Genomic DNA, 26,248 nt, shown 5'->3' with positions numbered 1-26,248 from the left:
CCCATTCCAGACACTGTCCGCGAGGCCCGCGGAGTCGGGGCGCCACCGCCATTTTGCGGCTCATCATCAGACGGGTAGGCCCGACGCGGTCTCGGCCCCAGGCCCGTCTGCCCCCATCATCCTTGAGGGTGGTCCTTTTCTTTTGCTTTGAGTATATGTGTTGTCGGCGCCGTCTGTGAAGTAAAACTGTATAAGTGTTGCAGTGTGCTCGGTAGTCGGTGGTATATCTGCATTGTGTTTTGCTTTTACATTTGCTTTTTGTGTATTATTGTGTGTTTCTTCTTCTTTTACATTTGCTTTTGGTGTAATTGTATATGTGTGCTTTCCGTTCATCGCGAAATAAATGTGCTTTATGTTGAACTGTTTTTCCCGTTTCGCTTCGTCTTTTCCTTAATTGAATCTCCATCTTACTTCACGTAAAGGGTTGGTTGTGGGCTAAATACGCCCAATAATTAATCGAACCGTCGAGGCTGACGATAACACTGCTCGGTTATCCCGATAGTACGGAACGGGTCGCTTAAAGTGGCCCGTGTCCGAAGTCGACCTGCGGCGAGGTGCGATCGCCCGGTCTACCCTCCGTGTGGGTACTTAGGTAGGTCGAATTTGGCGAGCAACCCTATCCCACGCGGGGGGCCGATTGGCACGATCGTGGTGAGGCCGAAAGGTCCACCCGTGACTAGTTCCCGGCGTTAGTCCGAGAGGGTCACGACGGGATTGTCCGTCCGGTGGGCGACGTGCCGCGATTCGAGTTACGTGGCCGTCCGCACGCCGGCGGGCGCGAATCCGCAACAATACAAATGGGCTTCACAAGAGGAACCCGTCAGTGTTCCAAACTCCATGTTGAGTAGATGTCAATGTCAGTAGCAGTGGCAGTAGTAGTAGTAGTAGTAGTAGTAGTAGTTCGAGAGAATTTAGTGATGTCGATGTTAGCAGTATTAGTAGTAGTAGTAGCAGTAGTAGTAGTTCGAGAGAATTTAGTGATGTCGATGTTAGTAGTAGTAGTAGTAGTAGTAGTAGTAGTAGTAGTAGTAGTAGTAGCAGTAGTAGTTCGAGAGAATTTAGTGATGTCGATGTTGGTAGTAGTAGTAGTAGTAGTAGTGGTAGTAGTGGTAGTAGTAGTACTTTCAAGTAACGTGTTGCAAAGTGTGAACAACGTTCGTGTCGCGTGTGTGCTGTATCACGTGATTGGGTTTCCGTATATCATGCCTCGCCCGCTAGGGGTGGCAGGAGTGTGCTTCTGGTCGCGCAATAAAGTGGAGTAGATGGTGGCCCGCGTGCTTCTTGCGTCCCACCGCACCTCGTACACTCTAGTTGGCTGACGAGGATGGTTGAATACGGACTTATGCCCGTTTTCGACGGGGACGACTTCAAATTGTTTTCGTAGCAATTGGAATGCTATTTCCACGCGAACGATGTGGTCGACGAGAGCAAGCAGAAGTCGATCTTGCTCGCTTCGCTTTCGCCGGAGCATTATCGGCTGCTGGGTGATTTAGTGGGACCGAACAGGCCCCGGGATGACGGGCTGGCGTTTCGGGACATTGTGGAAAAAATGAAAGCACACATGGCGCCGGCGAAGTCATTGTAGCTCGCTCGATTCCAGTTCGATCGCCTCTCGAAGGGTGCAGAGGAACGCGTCGCTAAGTTCGTGGCGCGGATTAAGCATTCTTCCGTGGCCTGCAAGTTCACGGCGGGGGAGCGGCCAGATCGGCTCAGAGATCGTTTTATTGCTGGTTTACGAGATGCGAAGATGGTTTCAGCGGTGTTGCGGCTGAAGGATGAAGCCATTACATTCGACTCGGCGGTCAGCACGGCTACAGCGGTCGAGCAGACTCGCGGGGATGTTCGAGCCATCACCGGCCACGCGGGGTCGCGAGCACCCCGGGACGCGCGCACGACCTTCGATGCGGGTCGGACGTCGCCACGCGGCCGCGCGTGCGGCGGGGTGACCCCGCGGACATGCTTGGGATGTGGAGGTCGACACCTGCGCCGTGCATGCCTGTGTAAAGGCAACGTGTGTTTGAATTGTCACAAGGTGGGTCATTTGGCGCGTGTGTGCCGTGGGGCGACGGCCACCGTTAAGGTCATGGACGGCGATGTGCGAGGCGACTCGGGGCGGAACCAGCGGCCGCTGTTGAGCCTGTTTTCAATTGGCCCGGCGGCGGCGCGCCCGATGACGGTGGAAGTCGAAGAGAACGAAACGCCGATCACGTTCCAGGTCGATACGGGAGCAGCGGTGTCGCTCATCGGCGAACAGACCGCGTGTAGACTCAACGGCTTGAGGCTTATCAGGTCAAACCTCACGCTGTTCACGTACACCCGCGAGAAGATAACGCCAGTCGGGATGGCAGACGTGTCTGTGCGGTACCAAGGCCAGGTCGCCACGCTTCTGGTGTACGTCGTGCGGGGGAGCGGGCCGTCTCTCCTCGGCCGAGATTGGATGGCCCGCATCAGGCTAGACTGGGCCGCAGTTCACCTTGTGCAACCCGTGCCGAGCCAGTGGGAGGATCAGTTGGAGGAGATTCTTCAAAGACATCAAGGTCTGTTTTGCGACGACCTTGGGAAACTCAAGGGCATGGAGGCGAAACTCTTCTTGAAGGAGGGGGTGGTTCCTTGGTTTTGTAAACCGCGTCCGGTGCCGTATGCCCTGCGGGACAAGGTCAAGGGTGAACTGGATAGGCTGGAGGCCTGTGGGGTGATCGAACGGGTGTCGTGCTCGGATTGGGCCACCCCGGTTGTCACGGTGCTGAAACGGAATGGAGACGTCCGATTGTGCGGGGACTTCAAATCCACGGTTCACCCGGGGCTCAGCGTGGAGCAATATCCATTGCCGTCAATCGATGAAATATATGCGCGATTGGCGGGGAGTCGATACTTCACGAAGATAGACCTGCGTGATGCATATTTTCACCTGCCGATGGATCCCGGGAGTAGCAAGCTTTTGACAATCAACACGTGTCAAGGACTCTATCGATATACCCGACTCTGTTTTGGGATTGCTTCGGCCCCAGCTTTGTGGCAGAAAGCCATGGATCAGGTTTGCATTGGCCTGCCCGCTCAGACCTACCTGGACGATGTGCTCATTGCGGGAAGAACGGCGGACGAGCATCTTGCGAACATTGCCCAAGTGCTGACAAAGCTAGAAGCGTGCGGCCTGCGCTCGAACAGGGACAAGTGCGCGTTCTTCAAGCAGCGCTTGGAATACCTCGGGCACATCATCACGCCGGAGGGGCTGTTGAAAGGTCCTCGGAAGGTGGAGGCGATTCAACACATGCCACCGCCTCGCGACAAGACGCAGCTGCGCTCGTTCATTGGTATGGCCCAGTATTACCAAAGGTTCGTGCGCGGGCTCAGCTCACAACTTGCGCCGTTGACACGGTTGCTCAAGAAGGACGAGCGCTGGGCTTGGGGGCCTGCACACCAGGCGTCGTTCGACCGCGTCAAGCGGCTGCTCACAGAGGATACGGTCCTCGTGCACTACGAGCCTGCGTGTCCGCTCCTATTGGCATGCGACAGCTCTGCATATGGCATCGGGGCAGTGCTCTCCCACAGGATGGACGATGGTTCCGAGCGGCCTGTTTGTTTTGCATCCCGGACCCTGTCCACAGCAGAGCGCGGATATGCCCAGATTGAGCGTGAGGCTCTCAGCCTCGTCTGGGGTGTGCGGAGGTTTCATCAATATCTGCTGGGGCGGCATTTCACTTTGCAGACGGATCACAAACCGCTTCAATTCATACTGAGACCCGAACGCGGGGTGCCGGTGGTAGCAGCCGCGCGAATACAGCGGTGGTGTCTGTTTCTGGGTGCTTACGATTATGATATTCAGTTCCGAAGCACCGAGAAGCATGCTAACTGCGACGGGCTCTCACGCTTGCCATGTGCGGAGGGTCCAGCTGCGTCTGAATTGAGCGACCGGGTCGATGTGTTCGCGCTCGGCCAGGTCCAAAGCGGGCCGGTCACGGTGGAATCGGCTCGTGATCCGGTGCTTGCCCGTGTCGTCCAGGCGATTTCTACGGGGAATTGGAGCGATCTGCCTTCGACACCGGCGTTTCAACCTTTCACGTCACGCGCAGCGGAGCTGTCGTTGGTCCAACGGTGCGTAATGTGGGGAATGAGGACCGTGATTCCACCGAAGTTCAGGCAGCGGTGTTTGGAAGAACTGCATGTCAGTCACCTTGGCATCGTGAAGACCAAGAGTCTTGCTCGTAGCCTGTTGTGGTGGCCGGGGTTGGACAAAGACATTGAGCAGCTGGTTAAGCGTTGCGCCACTTGCCAGACAGATGCTGATAACCCGCGTCGAGCTTCGGGTCTCTGGCCTGTGCCAGCCCAAGCTTGGCAGAGGGTCCATGTAGATTTTGCGGGACCGTTTAATGGCAAAATGTTTTTGATTGTGATCGATGCATTCTCTAAATGGCCGGAGGTTGTAGTAATGCAGCATACATCAGCAAACATTACAGTAGAGAAACTGCGGACGATCTTTGCTAATAAAGGGTTGCCGGAGATCCTGGTCTCTGATAATGGTCCGCAGTTCATCGCGGGTGTATTTGATGAGTTTATGCGCCATAATGGTATTCGACACCTAAGGTCCGCACCGTATCACCCTGAGACGAATGGCCAAGCTGAGTCGTTTGTCAAGATGTTGAAGCGGGCTTTGCGCAGGGGGGGGTGTTGCACCTGTGCAGACAGTGGTCGATGTCTTTTTGCTCCATTACAGGAACGCAGTTCATCCTGTCACGGGTGATTCGCCTGCCATTCGTCTCTATGGACGGGCTTTGCGGTCTAGGCTGGATTTGCTGCGACCTGGAGGGTCGGGGAGTGGGGCAATGTCGTATCCGACGCGGCTGCCCAGCTTCGAGGTGGGGCAGCGGGTAATGGTACGCGATTATTTCCACGGTTCCAAATGGGTGCCGGCGGTGGTCTCTGTCCACTGGTGGCGCTGCCCGTCCAAGGCGGGTCAGAGTGCGGCCGCGGTACTTGGAGGATTATGAGTGTTGATGGGTTTCAGATGGTCATGTTGTGATTGTCCGTTCATCGTGTGACGGGTCATTTTACGAGGGGAGGAGTGTGCTGTGTCACGTGATTGGGTTTCCGTATATCACGCCTCGCCCGCTAGGGGTGGCAGGAGTGTGCTTCTGGTCGCGCAATAAAGTGGAGTAGATGGTGGCCCGCGTTGCTTCTTGCGTCCCACCGCACCTCGTACACTCTAGCGTGCTTACAAAACGTTACTCATAGGTTAGAAATAAGTGTCGGGTACGCTAAACATTACTTTGACGTGTTTCGACTTATGAGTAACTTACAAGTAACGTGTTTCAACATGTGTCAACGATCGCATAACGTGCCTACAACTTATGGCCAGCGTAGCGGAACGTGAGTCATACGTCGTAAAATTTCAAGCATGAAAAAAATTTGAGGAAAACCCAAAAGTTCAACGTTTAAAGCCAGCGTACTACCACTTATGGCAGTGTGTTTCAGCGTGGTCTTAACATATACAAAACGTACCCATAACGTATTCGACGTGTACCAGCATTTTACACAAATTTTCCAAAAATCGGCATAAGCTGGCTAAAACGTCAAGGTGTGACTGGGCCTTTAGCTAAAGTAGTACATGCAGCATTACTACTAGCTAAAGGTGCATCTACATAGGATAACAGCTCAGAAAAATGAAATCGGCAACGCATTTTAGTCTTGTCATACAAATTATAGGCATTATGTACAAAAAAGACAGTTGACAGAGTCGGCACACTCAATCGACCTCTATTCAAATTATCTAGAAACTCAGATGACACCTCGTTACCATCTTCATCATCAATGATCTCCTCCATACTAGTGCTATCGCCATATTTATGAACAAGGTGTCCGGCCAAATAAACTACTTTATGCTTAAGGGCATCGTCAGACCCCAAGAGATCCTGAGTGTCTCGAGGAGTAATCTCGTCAATGAGTTCACTTCGCTCATCTGGATTCATGGAAGTTGTACAGTTCTTGGCGCAATCAATCATACGAGAACTAGATTCGGGCATAATGTCATGCTTAATGAGTGTTTGCAAATTTACAATTTTAGCTGCAGCCATAATGTCAACTACGTCAATGTAGAAGTTTCCACCGCTTCTTTGCCTGGCTTGGCCGAAAAACTTTTCCAAGGCTTCATCTGCAAATATAGCAGGAAGAACGTAGTCAGTCTTTCTCTGCCAGAAGCAATTTGGCAGCATCCACATTATTACGTGTGGACACAGTGAAGGCTTTAGCAGTTTGCTGAGTTAGCTTAAGCTTACGACCACCACCTCCTTGCCATGCGCAGGTAGATATAATTTGGCAGGCCTGCTCCAGCCTCGTGAAACTTGTACAGTCTGCTGTCCAAGGCTGTCTAGATTCGTCGCGCAGATGGACAGCTGAGAAACGGTCTTTCACGTTCATCATCTTGAACCACTCACTCATTATCTGGGTGAGGATGATTGTGCCTTCGCTGATGCCCAGTGAATCCTTGAAGGTCTTTAAAGCAGCGACAGTCTTGTCATTGAACACTTGGAATACCAATGGTACGCTCTGGCATTGAAGGGGCTTGGGGAAAACAGTGGTGTGTGTCAGCTTGGTTAAGCGAATAGGAGTAGCCCGGTCGATCTCATAAACCTTCTGAATATCACTCCAGTAAGCTTTGTACTCATTACCATCTACAACAAATGAGAGTGGTGGCTTGCCATCAACAGTAATCCAGTTGTTGTGAACATTTTTGAAGATGTGCACGTAGTCGTACACGAACAATATAGATTCCTCTTGAATTGACAGCACTTGGCAACTTCCTGGTCCTCCAAGTTTTGAATAAACACTGCGGTTGGTATTGCAATTGTCACATATCAAAGAAATCACAGTACCGCCAGCACCAACTACAGCTGATGCAGCTTCGATAAAGGTCCGGTCACACCTTGACGTTTTAGCCAATGTATGCCGATTTTTGAATTTTTTTTCTAAAACGCTGGCACACGTTGAATACGTTATGGGTAAGTTTTGATAACATTGAGAGCACGCTGAAATACACTGCCATACGTCGTTGCACGTTGGCTTTAAACGTTGTACTTTTTGGTTGTCCTCCAATTTTTTCATGCTTGAAATTTCACGACGTATGCCGGCGTATGACTCACACGTTCCGCTATGCTGGCCACAAGTTATATGCACAGTCTGCGATCGTTGACAGACGTCAACACATGCTACTTGTAAGTTAATCATAAGTTGAGACACGCCGAGGTAATGTTTAGCGTACCCGAAACTTATTTCTAACCTATGATTAACGTGTTGTTGGCACGTTACGCGATCGTTGCCACACATCGACAGACGTTACTTTTAAGTTACTCATAAACTGAAAGACGTCGGTATAATGGATCGTCCTTGCGTCAGCGTCCAAGGCCACGGCCAGGACACTTATTTGCAGCATTCTTCAAACTTTTCTTCGGCATGACGAGGATGTTCACACTTCGATGTCGAGCTTGGCTATGATTCCAATTGTCCATCGGCAGCGTCTATTTAAAATAGTCGAGTTTGAGCGTTTTAACACGTTCAGAAGAAACGCTTCAAATTTCCAAACCCCAGCGTCAAAAAACAAAGGCAAGTGACAGCAATTTAAATCGTTCATTGTAAACAATGAAAATAGCCGAGTGGTACCGTTTAAAAGTCGTTGAGTGTAAAAAAAAATCCAATTGTTGAGCGCAAGCGTCTATTTTCAATAGTGGGGTTTGAGCGATTTAGCACGTTCAATAGAAACGATTAAAATTTCCGAGCGCCAGCATCAAAAAACAAAGGCGAGTGACAGCAATTTAAATCGTTCATTGTAAACAATGAAAATAGCTGAGTGGTACCGTTTAAAAGTCGTTGAGTGTAAAAAAAAATCGAATTGTTGAGTGCAAGCGTCTACTTTCAATAATGGAGATGCAGCCATATAAATCGTTGAGTTTATCATTTAAATCGTTAAATCGTTAAACGCAAGGACGATCCATCATAACCCACACCCTCCCCCTCACACTCACTTACTACTGCCAACATCAACAAACTACTACTACTACTAATACTAATACTGATACTGATACTGATACTGTTACTGCTGACATGGACATCGACTCAAAAAGGACTCGAAAACACTGTTGGGTTCCCCTTTTATGAGCAGCATTTTTATATACCAATTCCCAAAACTGCTGGGAACACGTCTTTATATAGCAGTTGTAAGCTAGAAACACGTTAATTTATTTTTTTTGTCGACCGGAAGACGTCATTGGAATACGTCTACATACGTCGATGTGTGTTGGGACGACGTAAAGAATTGGTTCAAAGCACGTCAAACATAAGTTAGAAATAAGTTTCGCGTAAAAAAGACATTACCGCGACGTGTTTCAACTTATGAGTAGCTTAAAAGTAGCTTTTGTGGACGTGTGCACAACTTATCCCCATCGCATGCGGAACGTGTGTCGTACGCCGAGTACGTCGTAAAATTTTGAACATGTTTAAAATTTCTTGACGTACTCCACTTACTACGACGTATGATAGCATACTTTAGCGTTCTACTCACGTATACCAAACTTACTCATACCGTATTTGACGTGCCCCAACGTTTTAGACACATTTTTCTTAGGTCGGCATACGCTGGCAAGATCGCCAAGGTGTGACCGCGATGTTGACACTTCCATTTCTACGGCAGTTATGATTTGAATCGTTGTGCGTCAGCCTTTTAATAGGCTACGTCACGACATCGTCGGCGATGCGTGCAACGAGCTATGCCTAAGTTAGACTATCGTTGGGCATCGGTTGTGTAGGCCGACAACAGGTTCAGAGTTCGTTGGTATAAGTTATCTATAACACAACGAAACGTTCTGTGTCCGTTACCAATGCGTTATACATAAGACCAAGTAGCTATGAATACGTCTGAATCTTTCAAAAAAACATCAAAAGTTCAACGTAAGCCAGCGTTTTACATACATTTTAATACATGCCATCGCTGGCTAAAACGTCAAGGTGTGACCGGGCCTTAAGGAGTTCCTTCAGCTGATCGGCAGTTAGTTTTTTGCAGGGCAAAATGCGTAGAATATAGCGTGGACCACCGAAATGGCAGGCAACTTCAACAACCATAGCATGTGAAGCAAGCATTTCGTGTTCACCACGCACTGCTGCATTTTGAGCATATCCTACAACATTCCCTCCAGAAAATCGCAATGTCTCGACCAGCTTTACCTCGTCAAACATTAAATTGACCAAACGCTGCTGTGGTTTAAGCTGGTCGAACAAGGTTTTGAGGTTGGAGTCCTGCTGACTACTAGCAAGCATCTGTTTTACCTTTTTGTTGATGGTAGAATGATTAAGCCGGATCGACGAATTATTTTGTATGCACTGGGTGATATGTTGTGAAGCTGCATTGCAAAAATCATAGTATCAGTTTCAAATCGGCGACGATCAAGAGGTTTGAACATAAGATGCAGCTGCGACAGAAGGAAGGTGAAATGAGGAAGCTCGTGTGCCTCAGTCATCCAACAGACCTGGCTTATTACAAGCTGAAGAATTTCCTTGTTTGGACATTCATAGATGTTTACCTGGTCAGTTATGGATCTAATCTGGGACCATTTTGAGAGCAGGCTGTTCTTCTGCAAAGGAAAAAGTCGTTTGGGCACCTCAATGCCATCTTTCTCAACTCTATTCAAGAATAGAAATCCAAAAGGTGAGTGAACTTGTTGGAAATGAAAGAACTGCTTGACAGTTTGTCCACTAGCATCAGTTCTTGATAGGTAAAGGTGTTCCTGGTATTTTATGAAGTTAAAGCCAGGAAAATAGGAGCTGATTTTAGCACAGAAGTGGTCGAAATCTTGGATATTGTTTGCAGCCTCATCAGCTGCCTGCATCTTCTTAGCTCTTGATTCTGACTTTGGTCTTAAGGTCTAAACTTTGAAAGGTGTGAAAAGGTATGAAGGGTCTTAAAAGGTCTAAGTGGTCTAAAGGGTGTAATTTAAGGTCTAAAGTGCCGAAATTGTCTGAAGTGTCTTAAAATGCCAAAAATGGGTCTTAAGGTAAAAAGGGTCGAAAGAGTAGAAAGGGGTTGAAAGTGTCTAAAAAAAGTCGACGGGGGCTGAAGGGTATAAAGGGGTCTAAAGCTCTAAAAGGTACTTTACGATAGTATTTAATCAATGAACGTCATAAAAAAGACGTAGTGATGGTCCAATGACATGTAATTAACAGACGTACTCACAGTCCAATTCACGTTTAAACAGTATGCAATTGATAGACATACTCACATGGGTCGACCTCGGCTTCACCGTCAACCCGTGTTTTTCAGTTATATATAAATAAAAAGGTGATTAAAAAAAAAATTTCTAGAACTCTAAATTTCCATACACTCAAAACTATATCAGTTAGGAACGTAATATTTTAAATAAATTACAGAAAGACGTGACATGATCCACACAATTGATTACCTTCAATGAAGTGCTGAAAGTGTCCACCACCATGTTGAAAGCACAAATTCATTCTTCACAGCATATCCTCCAACACAGAGTGCAGCATTTCTTGGGGAATATTGCTGATTGCATCACTGATTATTGCTATTAATTCACCAAGAGTGTGTGGATTTGTGGTGTACACTATATCCTTAAAATATCCCCACAAAAAGAAATCTGGCTGACGTAAGACCTGGGATTGAGGTGACCATAATGACTTGGACACAACACTGTCACCAAAGAGTAGCCGAAGTTCGTTCATGCTGCATCATGAAGTGTGATTTGTGGCATCATCTTGCTGGAACCATCCTTGGTTGCTTTCGTCTTCTGTAAGGTGCCCAATAAACTCATGGATTATGTTGATGTAACGTTCTGAGTTTACTGTTTCTGAGAAGAAAATTGAGCCGTAATTCTTTGCCGACTTACAGCACACCAACCACCAATTTTCGCCAAATGCAATGGCCTTTCATGCATTGTAGTCAGGTCAGGTGAGATCTGTGCCTGCTACAGGTACCAGGTAAACCTGTTCTAACCTGTTCCATGGTCGGGTTGTCGGCGACTAAACCGTCTCCCCCACCAGGTTTTTTTGGTGAGGAGGGTGTTTGGATATGGACACCCAGCAGGATTAAAAGCAAAACCTGTCAAAGGGCGGAGGAGCTCCTTGTGAGCCATCCATATCTAGTGCCCAACTGTGTTTGCGGACATCCTCCTGCAGTTAGGTTACATTTTATAAGGAGGTTGGTGGCAGGATTTGCACTCCGGCCACCGTAAAACCCTTCATTCTGCAAAACACAAAAACGCAAAAAAAACTGAAAACCCACTCCGTGGGAGAACCTCCTGTGCAGCTTCCCTTCGCAAGGCAGCTCACTGGATGACGGGATTGGGGCAAAGCCTTCGGGACCCCCAATCTTTGATGATAGAAGGGAAACCACAGGGTAACATTCCTGGGTCAGATTGTGGGAGAGTGTGTCGGAGTGGTGCTGTGGTGTTGTCCACCAGACGGCGGTGTCCTTGGGTTAACCTGAGGCGGTCCCTTCGGGTGGGTGCCTGGAATGTCCTGTCCCTAAGAGAGGATGATCACCTGTCTGTGATCAAATCGTCTCTGTTATTATCTGAGCTCAAGCGTTTGAACATCGGTATTGCAGCACTCTCTGATGTTCGGGGACCAGATTGCGGCAAGATAATGGTGGGTGGTTTCACCTACTGGTCTGGTCGCTCTGATGGTTACCATACTCAAGGAGTTGCTGCAGCTGTGTCCAATAAGCTGACCGCAATGATAATTGAGGTAACACCGTTCAACGAGCGTATTTTGAGACGAAGGATTCGTCACTCCTTCGGTGTCATTTACCTGGTCTCTGTCTATGCTCCGACTGAGGTGAGTGATCTCACTGTGAAGTATGCTTTCTACGCCACGCTCGAGTCTGTGGTTGATCAGTGCCCGAGACGAGATACACTTCTAGTCTTGGGGGATTTCAATGCATCGACTGGAAATGAAAGGGATGGTTCTGAGACATGTGTTGGTCCCCATGGGTCAGGAACTTTGAACCAGAATAGCACTAAGTTCCTTGACTTTGCAAGAAGTCATGGACTTAGGGTGGCTGGTTCATTGTTTCAGCACCCACAAGCTCATCGCTGAACTTGGTATTCCAATGCTGGCGGTGTGGCAAAGGAGATTGACCATGTCCTCGTTGATGGTCGCTGGAGGATGAACCAGAACTGCAGGGACTACGAGAGTGCTCAGTTCCTCAATACTGACCACCGGCTTGTTGGAGCAACTCTGAAGTTGCACCTTAAATCCAGGAGAATGGTACCATACCAGCCTTGGCTGGATGTTGGCAAGCTCAGGCATGAGAGGGTAGCTGAGGAGTTTGCGAACAGGCTTAGTGGACATTTGGGGGGTCTGGTTGCTTTGGGGGGTCCTAAAGAGTTGTGGAGTGCTTTCAAGACCACCGTCCTTGATGTTTCCGGTGGATGTCTTGGAACTCACCACAGGGCAAAGAAGAATTTTGTCTCTCAAGGGACACTGGATACCATTGACCAGAGTCACAGGGCCAGGCTGAATGGCAGAGCTGAGCTGTTCAAGGAGCTCATGCGTAAAACTGTATGTGTACTAAGGGTGGACAAGGAGGCCTATGTGCATGGAATGTGTGAGGGGGTAGAGTATCACCTGTGGACAGGTGATTCTCATCCCGCTTACAGGGGAATTCAGGCATTGCGTTCATCCAAGCCCATCCCTCGGAGCACTGCAGTTCGAGCAAAGCGTGGTAGGCTCTTGACAGAGGAGTCTGAAGTGAAGCCGCGCTGGGCCGGTTACTTTGAGCGGTTGTACCAGGCTGACCTCCAGCTGTCGAGTTGGACGTCAAGGGTGTTACAATCCCTGTTGCTGACCCTCCAATCAACTGTGGTCCACCTTCACTTGTGGAAACATGGGCTGCGGTGAACCGGACAAAACGGGGTAAAGCTACCGGGATCTGTGGTGTCCATGCTGAATTTCTCAAGGCTGGTGGAAACGCTGTACTCATGTTATTGCATGCAGCTCTCTGCTCTGCCTGGAACACAGGCATCATCCCAACTGATTGGAAGAGGGGCCTTGTTGTCCCTCTCTGTAAAGAGAGGGGTGATTACCAAGACTCCATCAACTACCGAGGGCGACGCTGCTCTCAGTGCCAGGAAAGGTCTTTGCTCGGATAATTCTTGATAGAGTTTGCCACCATCTGCTTGAGCAGGAGCATCCAGAGTAGTCAGGCTTTACACCAAAGAGGTCAACGATTGACCGTATCCTTGCTCTTCGGGTCCTCAGCGAACGCAGACAAGAGTTTTGGCATGGGGCTGCTTGCAGCTTAGAGCTTATGTTGATCTCTGTAAAGCATTTGATTCAGTGAATTGGGATGCCCTCTGGAGGATTCTTGGTCTTCGTGTGGTGCCATCAAAACTGATCGATCTGATGTCTGAACTATATTCTAGTAATGAGAGTGCTGTGAGATGTGTTGGTACCATCTCTGACTTATTTCCAGTTGTTGCTGGAGTTCGTCAGGGGTGTGTACTGGTCCCCACACTTTTCATTCCTTGTATGGACTGGATTCTGGGGAGGATGTTAGAGAGATCAAACTGCAGTGCATCATTTGGGAATGTCATGATCTCTGACCTTGATTTCCCCAATGATGCAGTCATCTTTGCGGAGACTTTTTATATCCTTTTGGTGGCCCTCGAGGTGCTGAATGAGGAGTCGGAGCCACTGGGATTACGGGTTTCCTAGGTCAAAACTAAGATCCAGGCTTTCAATGACATCTTGGATGCTGCTGTCCTGTCTGTATCTGTTTGTGGCAGGATATTGAGGTCACAGAGAGATTCACTTACCTTGGCAGTAATATTCATGTCTGGTGGCTGTGAGCCAGAGGTCAACAGACGTTTCGGTTGGGCCTGGGGAGTCATGGATTCACTGGATCATGGGGTGTGGCACTGCCGGTACCTGTGCCGGAGGCCGAAAGTCTGAATCTTCATGACGTTGGTGCTTCCAGTCTTACTCTATGGATGTGAGACTTGGACTCTGACCAAGGATTTGAGATGGAGAGTTAATTCCTTTGGTACCAGGTCTCTGGAGAATCCTTGGCTATCGTTGGTCGGACTTTGTGTCCAACGAGCTGTTGCTGAGAGAGACTGAAATGAGATTTGTTACCTGCATAGTCCATGAGCATCAGCTGCAGCTTTATGGACATGCGGCTCGTTTTCTGGATGCTGATCCTGCTCCCCAGATTCTCTCAGCGAGGGAGCCTCCTGAGTGCAGGAGGCCAATGGGCTGACCACGTGTTTCGTGGTTACAGCAGCTTGATCAGCATCTCAAGGAGGTGGGGATGAGCCAGGCATCTGCCTGAAGGATGGCCAGATGGAGGCCAATGGAGTACTGACAGAAAGTGGATGCAGCGACGTGCTGCTCCGGCGCATGCTTTCATACCTGACATGACCTGATAGATGTTGATCCATGTTTTCGGTGAGTGAGATGTAAATGGAGTCATCAGTGTTTGTAGGATGGTACAGCACACATACAAACAAGAGTTGGGAGAAGAGGGGAAGTTGTAGCCAAAGGTATTTCTGGGGGTGTGGAGGAGTGAGGGCAGTGCAGGTAGGGTGAGGAATAGAGGTTTTGATGAAGAGAGCAGCTCCGCCGCCAGGACGAGGCTCAGGTCTATCATACCAGAGGGGGGAGTAACCAGGGAGAGATACTTTGGAGTCAGAGACGTCGAGAAGGAGGAAAGTTTCTGTTAAGCAGATTCTGTCTGGTTTGTTAGTGGCAACCTGTACAAAGAGATGAGTTAGGAAAGAGCAAAGGCCCCAGACGTTTGCAGTCCACACTGTTAAGGAAGAGGGAGGGGAGGAGGCTTTGGGTGCAGGGGAGGGGAGCAGAGGGAGAGGGTAGTGTGAGGGAGGACTGATTGAGGTAGTGAGTTGTTGGCAGTTGATGACAGATCGTGGAAGATCTAGAGGAGAGGAGAGTTTTGGGAGGAGGACAAAAGGCTAGGTGGTGAAAATGTGCGTAGCAATGGGGAGTAATAAGAGAGGAGGCAAAGGGAAGTGAGAGATTGGAGGAGGCGAAGTAATGAGCTGGAAGAGAGAGTTTGAGGGAAGTAGGCAGCTTTTTAGATGTGAAGGTGGGTCAGCTTTGAGAAGGGGGAGTGAGGGGGAGAATTTTGGGAGAAAGGTGTGGGGGAGCTTTTGAGAAAGGTGAGGCGAAGCTTTGAGGGGAAGAGAGAGGTTTGATTTGAAGAGGGAAGAGGCAGTTGATTTTTACAGGAGGGATGACAGGGTAGTTTTGGGAGAGGGGAGACAATGAGAGCAGGCATGGCTATGGGGGAGGAGGGAGAAAAGAGGTGTTGGAAGAGGTGAATGATGAGACTGGGTCGAGGTAATGTAGAGATGGGAGCTGGTGGGGGGAGGCACAAAAATTGAGGGGTTGGGAAGAGGAGGTGGTGTGATGAGAGGAAACAGACAGCGTGTTTGAGATATTGATGAGTGCAATAAATGAGACATTGCAATATTTGTTAGGATGGAACGGAGCCCACAAATGCTTGAAGGCCATGCAGTTTGGGATACCAAAGGAGGTGTTGTTTGTAAAGTCGAGGGCAGTGGAGAGGTACGAAGAGACACAATGGGGGGAAAGATGGGAGGAGTAAAGAAGGAGTATAACAGGGGAGGATTTAGGAGGAGGTAGATTTAAATAGGTGGGATGAATTTGCACTGAAGTTGGAAAAAAAAGAACGATTAATGGAAAATGAACATACATTGCAAAATGGGATGTATAAAATGTGCTGGAGGTCAGAGATATGTTTAAATACATTGTAGGAGGGTTGAAGTACAGAAGAATTGAGAGAAAGGAGGAAGGAAGCATTGTAACAGATGGAATTTTTCGACGTGGGATGAAATAAATGTCCAATTGAACTCAGGCTTTTGAAGAAAAACATGGCAGAGCGAGGAAGTCGAAACATTTAACGAGACTTTTTCTATTTTTTTTGAAGAATAGGGAAGAGTGGGGTGGAGTAAAGGAAGAGTTTGTAGAGAAAGTTGCGAAGGTGTGCAGTGAAATACCTTCACGATCAAGGTGGGATTGGAAAGGTGGAATGGCAAGAAGAAAAGCAAAGAAGTAAAGGAAGAGGAACAGGTGGTAGAGGAAGTCACATGGTTACGGAAAGGAAAGGTGAGAAGGGAAAATATTTTTTTTATTAGTTTAAGACATGAAACAGAGGGTATAGGTGGGAGGAATTGACTTAGTGGTGGAGGTATAGTGAAGAAAATCAAATCTGAAGGTGATAAGGAGAAAATGCAACAAACAAGATTGTGCCCACAGATGGGAAGAAGAAGGGTAGGCCGCAGAGAAACGTGATATGAAAATACCAACAAATACTCACCAATTAGCACAAGTTTGAAAACAAAACCGAACTTGGAACACACAGCAAACACAGAGATAACAAAGTAACTGTAAAAACACAATAAAAACGACTGGAAAACTTATCTTTGAGAATGTTGGCAGAGGTCCCTGAAGAGAACCTCCACCATCACTCAAGAGCTGGAACCAGAAGTTGAATTCCTAGCAATATTCTTACTCTACCCAGATTATTCTCTGATATATTCTGCTGATTTCTGTGTTTGACATGCATCAATGAAAACAATCTGTGTGCTCAAGAAGCAAAAAATACAAACTTTCAAAATTAAATATTTGACTTGCCTTTGTTCAGGAAGTAAAATAAAGCTGTTGTTATGTATATTGCCTCCACCTCAACCACTCAACCGTAACTGGCATGGAGACCAAACATGAAAGAGACCATCTGTGGATGAGCATAATTGGAATGGGAATCACGCCTGAGTTGTGATTAACATGTTGCCATATTCTGAACAAGGTCTTTACCCCCAATGAATATTCAAGATTACAATGATAACAAATACATTACTCAAGGGGTTCTCAATTAACCAAATCAGTGGATGCTGGAAAGGATGGCAGGAACCAACACGTGCACAGTGTTCGGAAATGTAAGTAATTTAATAAAGGCACGAGACAACATGGATAGAATCCTAACTCGGGACAGTGTGGGCCAATAGAAAGCCCCCCACCTGATGAGTCCTCAGAGGATTGGCGCTACCTCCTCTTCCCATCGGTTGCAAGAGGAAAGGGGGTGGGGGAAGAATTGCTGCAGCATAGACGTGGGAATCACTCAAAGCCTCTCTCTCTCACCAAGCTCCCACCCAGTTTGACATGAGAGATACACGGGACAGGACATCCTTAACTTCTTTAGTCTGAAGCTGGCCAGGGCCCATTTCTCACATGGACGATACACCAGATAATTATTCCTCTCCACATGTTCTTATTAAATGCAAGATATTCTTAAACATTGTGATTCACATAAAGGAGGGGAAGGGGGAGATTAATTCTCATAACAGACAACCCCCACTCCCCCCCCAACCACTTTCCATGAAAGTAACACCATTTTACATTATCTTATGCAAGTAATATTTTACAATCAGCTTTGGAATGGGGCATTCGAAAATGTTTTACTCAAAGTAACATAAGCCAGATTTCATTTAAATATTCAATTATCCATAGGGTTTATATGAAAGTTCATATATTGAATTTTATTTTTAGACCCTCCAGGTCTCCTCCAGGACACACACTTCCTTCATTAAATCCTAGCTGGTCCTCCTCGTTAAACTCCAAAGATCCAGGGTTACCTAACAAATTAACGACTTTGTTCCTCACTTCTCCTATATGTGGAACCAGCTTCATCAGACTGTTCTACTCCACTCTTCCCTCCAGGGTTCAAGCAGGTACTGCACTAACATCTCGTGTCACCCCCATCCTTATCCCCAATATTCATTACCCCAATAACCCTGCCGAACTGCACCCTCTCACATCCAGGTTGCAGCATTTCCACCCCTTCTATCTCTCCTCTTTTCCTGATCATCCATTCCCTTGCTTATTGTATCCAAGACTTGCCCCGCTGCCATACTTTCAATTCATTCCCTCCGTCATCTTTCTCTTCAATGAACCTCGGTCTTGCAAAGAAAAAAAAATAGTTGAATTAAACAGTTATTTTCTACATCTTTTATCCAACGATTTTAAATAAATTTTCGACAAATTAATTGGGAATTTTTAATCTCGAAACAGAATGCTCATCGTTCTGTTTTTTTTTTACTTTGGAATATTAAATTATACGCTCAGCTTTTTCATACTCTTAATTCGACCACCGTAAAAATGGGACATGTCCACCAATATTAAATCCTTGTGATTTCCAAAAATGAGGTGTTTCCAAAGCAAAGACACCAAAGTAGAATATATGTTTTAAAATTATATTCTTGATACAGAATATAAATTTGTCAGATTGCTGTCCAACTTCACCCAAATAACAATGCTATAATATACATCATAATAATACACATCATACTTACGGGTTCAGACAAGGCTTACTTTAAGGTGGATTCATGGCAACTCATCTGAAGCATTTATTTGGCAAACAATTCCCATCTTATATTAGTTAAAATTTTTGAGAAAAGTCTTCATAAGAAGACGAATTTGGATGCCTGCAAGAAAATAAAAGCTGATGTAACAACCAGATTGACATGTTTCCTGCAGAACGTTTTACTGACGAATGTTTCTTTCCATCAAAGTGATGTGATTTGAGTGACAGTAGATTGGAAAATCTGGTCTCATAGCTAGAAAAGAAAGATTGAAGGCCCTCGGACCAGCACACCTTGGTCATAACCCCATCCCAGCATTCTGACACAACCAGTCAAGCTAAGATCATAAAATGAACTGTAAATACAAGCGACAAAATAGACACGTGAAGGAAAAGCAAGCAAGGTGACTCCAATGGCTATGTTGGGGAAAAAAAAACATTATTGGAAGAAAGTGACAAGAAACAGGAAGTTTGGTGGAAAAATGATGCAGGCAGATTCAACCACTTGGGGAATGGGTATAATTAATCCAAGAACAAACACGAAACTTATACCACGATACCAGCAACTCATACCTCAACCATGCTCTTCCATTATTAATGAGGCAAAATAAATATCCTTTCAGAACTTGCAGGGTGGCCTAGAGGTACACACACTTACCTGTAAGCTGTCTTGCCTGTGTTTAAATCTCGGCTCAGCTATAAACTGATGTCATCCTGATGTTTCACAGGTTGGGCGATTCATCAATCTGTGTTGTCCCTTGGATGGACGTTGAACTAGGAGTCCTGTCTATTGGCATTAGTTGGTGGACGTTAAAGATCCCACAGTGCCCTTTGCAAAGAGTAGGCCTGCCCCAACTTCAGGAGGACATCAGTGGCATAGCTGCACCCTCAGCCAATGATGCTCTCCTGCACCCTCGTGCTGAATATGAAAGAAGATTATCCCTTTTGAAATGTTGCATTATTGTTACACCTCTTACCCTTTCTGTGAGAATCTTCCACAAAGTGTGTATTGATGTGTGGGTGTGTGTGTGGATGGTGGGTGTATGTGTGGATGTGTGTGTGGGTGTGTGTGGGTGTCTGTGTGGGTGTGTGTGTGGGTGTCTGTGTGGGTGTCTGTGTGGGTGTGTGTGTGGGTGTCTGTGTGGGTGTCTGTGTGGGTGTCTGTGTGGGTGTCTGTGTGGGTGTCTGTGTGGGTGTCTGTGTGGGTGTCTGTGTGGGTGTCTGTGTGGGTGTCTGTGTGGGTGTCTGTGTGGGTGTCTGTGTGGGTGTCTGTGTGGGTGTCTGTGTGGGTGTCTGTGTGGGTGTCTGTGTGGGTGTCTGTGTGGGTGTCTGTGTGGGTGTCTGTGTGGGTGTCTCTGTGGGTCTCTGTGGGTGTCTCTGCGGGTGTCTCTGTGGGTGTCTCTGTGGTTCTCTGTGGGTGTCTCTGTGGGTGTCTCTGTGGGTTTCTCTGTGGGTGTCTCTGTGGGTCTCTGTGGGTGTCTGTGTGGGTGCCGCTGTGGGTGGCGCTGTGGGTGTCTCTGTGGGTGACTGTGTGGGTGTCTCTGTGGGTGTCTCTGTGGGTGTCTCTGTGGGTGTCTCTGTGGGTGTCTCTGTGGGTGTCTCTGTGGGTGTCTCTGTGGGTGACTCTGTGGGTGTCTCTGTGGGTGTCTCTGTGGGTGTCTCTGTGGGTCTCTCTGTGGGTGTCTCTGTGGATGTGAGAGTAGTGTCGGTGTGTGTGTGGATGTGTGGGTGTGTGTGTGTGGGTGTCTGCGTGGATGTGAGAGTCGTGTGGGTGTGTGGGTGTGTGTGTGGGTGTCTGTGTGGATGTGAGAGTAGTGTCGGTGTGTGTGTGGATGTGTGGGTGTGTGTGTGTGGGTGTCTGCGTGGATGTGAGAGTCGTGTGGGTGTGTGGGTGTGTGGGTGTGTGGGTGTGTGTGTGGGTGTCTGTGTGGATGTGAGAGTAGTGTGGGTGTGTGGATGTGAGTGTGTGCGAGTGATGTGGTATCTGTTTTCTCAATCTCCTGATGAGCTAACATTGCTGTATGGTTGCTCATAAATAGGGCCTTGTTATTATATAGGTTAACGTAGTTTTAAGATTCAGAAGGCAGCTATAGGGAAGGGGTCATAGCCATTTTGTTTGCCTAACAAACCGAAGATAGGATGATTAGCACCTGTGGAGATGTAAATGACTGTTCTCAGAAAGGGCTACCACATAGAAAGTGATGACTGCCTTGCATGGATGCATCTCTTATAATGGAGCAACGGACAACATAGGCATGACTTTAACAAGGCCTTGAAGAATGGAGTCCATATATAATTAATAATGACAAATCCCCCTTCTTTAAAAGAATGACAAGGAAAGAATGACAATGTAGGAATGACACCACAATACACAACACCACAATCGCCTTACACATTGTCATCACGACATATTTTGACATTTTTCCATCTTAATCCCACAAGTAAAATACACAATTACACCAACCCACACTATAAATCTAAAACTACCTCTAACATTGACATATTTATGCAATTGTTACTATTGCCATCTATAACAAAAAAATGTCAAAAATGTCGTGATGGCAATCCACAAGTGGATTGTGGTGTTGTATTGTGGTGTCATTCTTTCCTTGTCATTCCCTTCTACCTTGTTTGGTTGTTTTTTGGGAAATCCATCCCTAAATGTTTTATTAATTTTGTTTTAATGTTTTTTTTTTCTGACTTGTTTCTGTTGTTTTTTTTTAGGAGAGGAGAGAATCATGCAGTAAATTGTAGTTCAATGGTCATGTGGAAATCATGTGTTGACGTGCTTCGGTTTGTGCATGTATTATATCGATCTTTCTATCTTCTTCTTTCGGCTGCTCCCGTTAGGGGTCGCCACAGCGGATCATCCATTATGATCCGCATAATGATTTGGCACAGGTTTTATGCCGGATAGCCTTGTCACAACCCTGGTCGCCTCTTACGACACAGGGATATGGTACACCTTAACCAGGGCATACACCGGGCCCAGTACACTGGTACTCACTTTGCTGACCTCGGAAGGATGACAGGCTGAGTCAACCTCCTGGTGTGTATCAATTCAAGCGGCCAACGGGGCTTGAACTCAGGAACTTTTGGATCCCAAGCCGCTACCCTAACCACAACGCCAACACCAGGCTTAATCACCAGGGCATTATATCTATCTTCCTATATATTACTGAAGCTCTCATCTTGTGTGTATGTATGTATGTCTGTATGTTCCCGAAATACAGCCAAAATGGTACAGGATAGCGCAAAAATTTTAGGGTCACTTTACTCACCATTCGCCTGCGGTGTGCAGTATCAAGTTTGGTTCAAATCGGGCAACGAAAAAAATTATTTAAAAACTCAATTCCCGATTCAGTCAAGTCCTCTTCGGGAGTATTTTATCAATGCGAACAACCTCAGCGGTATAGTTCGCAGGAGCCCTCTCTTTTCATTTTTTTTCTTGAAATGATTTATTAAAAAATCTCAAACATTTAGTATAGACAAAGAACGATTTATTTTTAAGCATAAAATAAACATCGCCATTTTAATCTAATACTTCCGTGTTTGTTAAGAAATAATATTGTGTTTAGACGCATGCTTCATTGAACGATGACTCCTGAGGTAAATGCTCAAATTTTCTTCAAGTTAAAGTTTGACCACTAAATAATATTAAAATCTCGTCTTTTTTTTTTCACCAACCGCTGTCACAACAGGAAACCAACAGGTTCACGGGTCGTCTAGGTCCATTTTAAAGGTGCAGGAAAAAATATCATTGATACAGAGGACACTGCAGGTGTATGTGGATGTACGTTAGCCTGGTGTTGGCTTTACGGTTAAGGTGACTGGCTTAACATCCCAGCGTCTTGAGTTGGAGCCCCTGTCGGCTGTTGAATGAACACCAGGTGGGGTTGCCACCCTATCATCCTTCGAAGGTCTGTGAAATGAGTACCAGTGTACTGGTAATAGAGGGCACTGCATCAGTGGCATAGCTGAGCCCCCAGAAAATGATGCAACCAGCAGCTACTGGCTGCACCCGCTAGCTCGCGATCCAGCTCATTACAAAGTGGCACATTCTAACAATCGACATTCGATGGATCTCAATCAAGTTGTTTGCACACGACCACACAGCCAACTCATTGATTATTACCTGATCAAAACAAAAAATACAACACGTGATACAGAGTCGACCTGGCCTCAGCTGTGAAAGACGAGGGTTTTCTCTCGATGACCTCTGTCACAACCTCACGGTTCAAGAGCTGAGCCCATCCGTCATAAATCCACACCATCGGAAGTGCCACGAAAATCTCTTGCCTTCTCAAAACGTCAGGCATTGACTGCCTTGCTTTCGAAAACCCTTTGGTGACGTTTGCCGAGTCAAGGTTAAACGTAACAAAACAAGAATGACCGCACTGCGGTCACAACCTGCGACACAAAAGATATATATTTTTCGTCTCCTCTGTCCATTCAACTCCCTCATCCTTGCTGTTGAAGCTACTGTATTGTACAATTCATCTCTGAGGGTCTTCATGGTTTGGTTCAGTGTCATTTACGAGTCTGATGGACAGCTGGGTCTGGTTTAAGGCAACTAAAAATGTCAAGATTAGTGCGGAGAAGATGAGATATCACATCGGCCCCTGCCTATGATCATGTGTGTGAAAATGGTTTTGTTAGCAAATTAACACACATGAAGATAATCACACATGAGAAGATGGCATATCTGTCTCACCTGGCATGAGTTAAATGACATGCGAGTTATACACTATGCAGAAATGTGGATCTTCAGATGCTCATAATAATGGCACAACTCTGAAAGGAACAATCACAATGGGCAATAACTCCAAAAGGAATAACACAAATCAGATGCCGAGAAGGGCACATGGCATCTTCAGATAGCGATGAGAGTAAAATTGGCAGGATAATGATAGTGGTGCGTGGACAATACGAGCCCGAACCATTCCACTGAAGAACATCCCCACCTCATTCCAGGAGCGTCAAACCAGTCTGTTTACCGCTCCCATTCATGTCACTTGTAGGAATGAGACTAAAGAAGTAAAAAAAAAAATGAAATACAGTATCACACGCTACAATTTTCAACAATGTATTTTACATCGTTTTTATCATGTGACATGTGAATGTAAAAACTGTGACTATTATAAAGGTAAACAAAATAGTCATTGGTTAATAACATTACATATCGCCACTGGAAAACACTGCACCCCCCCTCCCAAATCCCAACCACCCTGTAACACTCCGTAACATTTGGGCATCAACTCACCCCCCCACCTCCAATTCCAACCACCCTGTAACACTCCGTAACATTTGGACATCAACTCACCCCCCCACCTCAAATCCCAACCACCCTGTAACACTCCGTAACATTTGGACGTAAACTCACCCCCCCCACCTCCAATCCCAACCACCCTGTAACACTCCGTAACATTTGGACATCAACTCACCCCCTACCTCCAATCCCAACCACCCCGTAACACTCCGTAACATTTGTACATCAACTCACCACCCCCCCCACCTCCAATCCCAACCACCCTGAAACACTCCGTAACATTTGGACGTAAACTCACCCCCACCTCAAATCCCAACCACCCTGTAACACTCCGTAACATTTGGACGTAAACTCACCCCCCCCACCTCAAATCCCAACCACTCTGTAACACTCCGTAACATTTGGACGTAAACTCACCCCCCCACCTCCAATCCCAACCACCCTGTAACACTCCGTAACATTTGGACATCAACTCACCCCCTCCCCCCACCTCCAATCCCAACCACCCTGTAACACTCCGTAACATTTGGACGTAAACTCACCCCCCACCTCCAATCCCAACCACCCTGTAACACTCCGTAACATTTGAACAGAAACCCACACCCCCCCCCACCTCAAATCCCAACCACTCTGTAACACTCCGTAACATTTGGACGTAAACTCACCCCCCACCTCCAATCCCAACCACCCTGTAACACTCCGTAACATTTGGACATCAACTCACCCCCTCCCCCCACCTCCAATCCCAACCACCCTGTAACACTCCGTAACATTTGAACAGAAACCCACACCCCCCACCTCAAATCCCAACCACCCTGTAACACTCCGTAACATTTGGACGTAAACTCACCCCCCACCTCCAATCCCAACCACCCTGTAACACTCCGTAACATTTGGACATCAACTCACCCCCTCCCCCCACCTCCAATCCCAACCACCCTGTAACACTCCGTAACATTTGGACGTAAACTCACCCCCCACCTCCAATCCCAACCACCCTGTAACACTCCGTAACATTTGGACGTAAACTCACCCCCACCTCCAATCCCAACCACCCTGTAACACTCCGTAACATTTGGACGTAAACTCACCCCCCACCTCCAATCCCAACCACCCTGTAACACTCCGTAACATTTGGACATCAACTCACCCCCTCCCCCCACCTCCAATCCCAACCACCCTGTAACACTCCGTAACATTTGGACGTAAACTCACCCCCCACCTCCAATCCCAACCACCCTGTAACACTCCGTAACATTTGGACATCAACTCACCCCCACCTCCAATCCCAACCACCCTGTAACACTCCGTAACATTTGGACGTAAACTCACCCCCCCACCTCCAATCCCAACCACCCTGTAACACTCCCTAACATTTGGACATCAACTCACCCCCTCCCCCCACCTCCAATCCCAACCACCCTGTAACACTCCGTAACATTTGAACAGAAACCCACACCCCCCCCACCTCCAATCCCAACCACCCTGTAACACTCCGTAACATTTGGACATCAACTCACCCCCCCCCCACCTCCAATCCCAACCACCCTGTAACACTCCGTAACATTTGGACATCAACTCACCCCCCTCCCCCCCACCTCCAATCCCAACCACCCTGTAACACTCCGTAACATTTGAACAGAAACCCACACCCCCTGAGCATTCCATAATTTTTGAACGGCTTCTAAACATACACAAATTATGGGCGGACATGGTGACCTCTCGTTCATGGTTCGAGTTTACTGCGTACATTAATTTTACGTCGAACAAAGAAATTGTACACAAAAGTTGATGGGGAAAACTTTCAAAAAGAGCACGAAAATTGAGATGACTTTACCCAAGTGGTTGTACCGAAATCATCACGAGTGAAGCACATTTTACTCCGTTGTGGTGACAAAATACACATGCAGACCACATTGTGATGTAACAAAGCCGATGAAAATCAGATGATGTTCAACAATATTACCACAGGAACGGCTTTCGGGAGGCCTGTACCATGCATGCTCTGACTGGCTTGATTAAACCTTTCGTAATAATTATTTTATCGACATATGATTCGATTTTTTAGGGTCCCTCATCATGAGTAACACTCGACCCAAACAAAGCCAGTGGAAATCTGATGCAACAAACCCGCACCGTGTATAATCAGCAGAGGCCTTCAGGCCTGATGCCTTCAGCTGACTAGAAAAGCAAGATGGCGGCCATATTATTTTGATGAAGAAGTCTAATAGACGCCTATCAACAAAGTCAATTCTGATTGGACATTCTCTACTGATGCGTCATCATCGCCCAATGGTATAGGTGGGAGGAGCCTGTTCAGCATTCAGCTCTCCAATTGGAGGTTGCAGAGTCTGAGGCGGAGCCGCTAAGGCTGTTGTAGAATCTTCTTCATAACCAGCAGTGATCATGAGTCGAGTTTGTGTTCCTCTTCTTCTTTGCACAAATAAGCAAAGCGAGTCCATTCAATATCTTGAATGACTCCACATTATAATGTTCAGCACAGTTTGCATTCTCAATCAAATCAAATTCAAATTATTGAATTCAAATCATTCTCAATCAAATCAAGATATTGAGTAGAG

The 26,248-nt window shown here is 47.0% G+C and overlaps 1 long non-coding RNA gene across 1 annotated transcript; it reads right to left on the bottom strand.

Annotated features, from left to right (window-relative positions):
• Positions 1-16,677: 16,677 nt before the first annotated feature.
• LOC147015878 (uncharacterized) lies at positions 16,678-25,869 on the bottom strand. Its single transcript, XR_015049895.1, has 3 exons — positions 25,806-25,869; positions 23,365-23,429; positions 16,678-16,777 (listed from the first exon to the last, which is right to left on the bottom strand). It is a non-coding gene; the product is annotated as an uncharacterized LOC147015878 (long non-coding RNA).
• Positions 25,870-26,248: the final 379 nt, after the last annotated feature.

This window comes from Eptatretus burgeri, chromosome 12 (genome assembly GCF_056783735.1).
Source record: "Eptatretus burgeri isolate ZD-2024b chromosome 12, Ebu_testis_v1, whole genome shotgun sequence".
NCBI lineage: Eukaryota > Metazoa > Chordata > Myxini > Myxiniformes > Myxinidae > Eptatretus > Eptatretus burgeri.
The sequence above is the reverse complement of the archived record's forward strand: the minus strand, read 5'-3'. Positions and strand labels throughout refer to the sequence as shown.